Source organism: Arachis stenosperma, chromosome 8 (genome assembly GCF_014773155.1).
Source record: "Arachis stenosperma cultivar V10309 chromosome 8, arast.V10309.gnm1.PFL2, whole genome shotgun sequence".
Lineage (NCBI taxonomy): Eukaryota > Viridiplantae > Streptophyta > Magnoliopsida > Fabales > Fabaceae > Arachis > Arachis stenosperma.
The window spans coordinates 20,982,273-20,985,909 of NC_080384.1; positions in this window are offsets into that span (position 1 = coordinate 20,982,273).

The following is a 3,637-nucleotide window of genomic DNA, read 5'->3' on the forward strand; positions in this document are numbered from 1 at the left end:
CAACTAACCTCGCCTTGTAGCGCTCTACTGAATCATCGGGATTAAATTTTGTCTTGAAGATCTAATGGGATCCAATGTCTTTCTTGCCAGTTGGTAAAGAGGTGAGAGTCCAAGTTTTAGTTTGCTCAAGAGCCAAAAATTCTGTATTGATTGCCTTCCTCCAACAGTCTTGTGTGATGGCTTCATCATATGTGGTGGACTTAGTGTTTGTAGAGACAACAAGAGAAAAATTCAATTGATTAGTGGACAAAGATCCATAAAACAATGAATTAGAAATGAGATATTTGCAATTAAATGTTGGCAAAGTCTGCTGAGTAGTGATACTATATGCACAATGAAAATCTTGCAAGTACATTGGTGCCCTTCTAATTCTGCTGAATTTTCTAGGGGGTTCAATTTCAGTGGCTATAAGGACTTCCAAGTGATTGGATGTAGATGAAGAAATGGGGTTTGGTGATTGTGATGTGGTGCTTTATAGTTGATCATTAATGATGGTGGGAGTGACATTAGTTTGTGGCTGTTGTTGGAAAGTGTTGTTTAGTAGAGGTTTTAAATGCAAAGTGTGTATGTGGAGTGTTAGGAATATGATAAGAGAGGGTATCTAACCAAGGAATGGATGCAGATGCACTGTGCTGTGCTGTGCAGTAGGAGTGTTACAATGTTCGGATTTGGTGATAAAAGAAAATTCAAGTTCATAAAAATTGACACCTCTTGAAATTAAAAATTGTCTAATTTGTAAATTGTATAAAAGATATCCTTTGGCACCCTCTTTGTAACCCAAAAAATAGCATTTAATGGCTCTTGGATCTAATTTTCTTCTATTTTGTGTTAATGTCAAAGCGAAAGCGACACAACCGAAAACAGTTAGAGTTTGTAAATCACGTAAAATGCCAAATAATTTTTGAAATGGAGACATAGCTTTCAAAATAAGAATGGAGAGTTTGTTTATGATATACACCACTTGGGCAAGTGCCAAATGCCAAAAAATTTTGGAAACATTGGATTGAAACAATAATGCTCTTATGATAACAAGAAAGTGTTGATGTTTTCTTTCTATAATTCTATTTTATTGAGGTATCTCAACACATGATCTTTGATGTGAAATACCTTTTGATGCATAAAAATTTTGCAAGTTGAATTTAGGTTTGTTATCGGATCTAATGCATTTGACTCATTTTGAAAATTAAGTTTCAATCATTGTTATGAAATTAGGCAATATAAAAGAAACTTCAGATTTATTTTTCATGAATTTGATCCAAGCAAATCTACTGTGATCATCCACAATAGTAAAAAAATATCTATATCTATGTAAGGATGTAATTGAAATAGGTCCCCAAATGTCAACATGTAAAAAATAAAAAATAAATTCAGCAATTGAAGTACTAAGTGAAAAAGGACATTTCTTTTGCTTAGCCAAGTAACATGAGTCACAAAATGTTTCTCTTTATTACGAACTACGAAAGAAAAATCGTTTGTCATTGCATAAAGAATTGAGTCACTTAAATGTCGTAGCCGACTATACCAAATATGAGAATTTTGTGTGGATCGAGATTGAGATGCAATTGTGAGGTGTTGTGTTTGTGTTGATGTGTGTGATGCAGTAAGCAAAGTTATTGACAATAGTGAGTGGATTAAACACATATAAGCCAGCACTACTCTCAGTTGTGCCAATCATCTTCAATATGTACTGGTCCCAAATCTAACACCATGTGTGTGAGAACAAAAATAAGTAATCCAGTGACTTAGTCATCTTAGAACCTGAAATTAAATTGAATTTGAAAGATAGAATATACAACACATTTTCAAGGTGCAAATTCTTTGTAAAATAAATTGTACCAGCAATGTTTGTGGATGCAATTGTACCATCAGGCATGTGTAATCATATAAGAGAAATATGGATGTAAAAGTGAAAATATTTAAGCAAAAAACAAATATAATATGTGGCGCCTATGTCCACTACCCAGGCACTGGATCTAGTAACAGTTTTATTCACAGACAATGATATGCCCGCTATCGTCGGTTGGGGTTGCCGTCGTTGTCGCTTGAAGGTGCTGCCATCGTAGTGGAAGAAGTCCAGAGACAGGGAGACAAACGAGGAGCCCGAAGACATAAAAGAAGCTCGTAGAGGGAAGAACGTGAACGACCAGAGAAAAGGGGAGGAGGACAACGCGATGGTGGTGGGTGTTCTCTTGCCGCCACTACTGCTAGGGATGCTGTTGTGGGAGTCACCAAAAAACCGTTACTGTTCAGGTCTTGCTTCGCTCTTCGTTTGCTTTCTCTGCCACCATCGGAGCTGCTCAGAACCACTGTTATTACCACCATGGGAGCGGGTGTTCGAATTGCTAATGGAGCTGTCGTGTTTAGTGATTTTTGCGAGTTTCAACATTGAGGTAGGGGATATGTTTTTAAAATTAAGTATTTCAAATTACGAATGCTAGCAAAGTTTAATGAATAATTGCAAATGGATGATAAATATCTGATGTGATTAATTGATGAAAATTAGGCTTGGATTGTGACTGTAAGATTTGTAATTGGTTTAATATCTTTGTGACAATGATTCAATAGTTTGATTGGTTTGTTGTTTGTGGTCATGTTGTGAAAAATGGTTCGAATGAATTTATTTAATTGCTTGTAAAATTATTGAAGAATAGTAGTTTGATTGTTAGTCTGATTTCTGGGTGTTTGCTTTCTAAGTTAATGTAGTAATTTTAAGAGTATATGAAAAATTCTGTAATGACTGGAATTGCGTGTAGTTAAATTTTGAATGAATTAGGATAAGTCTAGTTGATTGATTTTAATTCTGAAGGAATTCTATGATTTGTGAAAGTTAGTTATGAATTTTTGAAGGTGAATTGGTTGATTATGTTGAAATTGTGAATTATGATTGAATTATTAACTATTGCAACTTGTAAATCTTTGATTGATTGAGGATCTTCTGTTTTATAATTGCTGACAAAAGGTTGAAGAGTTGTTAAGATTGAAGGAACGCGTAAGGGTGGTTAAGCTCTATTTTTAGGAAAGATTATGTCCAAGTTTTTACAAAAATACAAGGATTTAGCTAAATTGAAATATGTAAATTAAGTCTTGAATGTAAGATTAATGAATTTGATAGCTGGAAATGGATGTTTAAGTGCTTGTCAGTAATTTGAAAGAATGCTTAAAAAGAATAAGAAATTATTTTAAATAATGAAAATAGGATTTTACCTTGAATAAATGTTGAAAGAGTTTGAATAATCATAAACAAAATATTTTGATATTATGATTGATAAATAGCTGAAAATGTACCTTTCTGGTGATGCAGAGGTATGAATGATTATATGGTGATGCAAAGGTGTAATTGATTATTTGGTGACGCAGAGGTATGACCATGAGAAACAATGATTGAGAAAGATAATTAAGAAACCGTGAATGATGAACAAATGACTAAAAACTAATAATTATATATGAGAATTGGTTGTTTGATTGGGCCTTTGTGCCAATTGCTAAGTGGGGACGCCCACTTTAAAGACAAGTGGTATCTGACTGATATGGGTTCGCCCACATGGTATCCTGTTTCTCATCACTGAATGCACATATGCTATAACAATTATATGATTATGATTTTAGTTTGACTGAGACGGATAAACCCGTGTGGCTT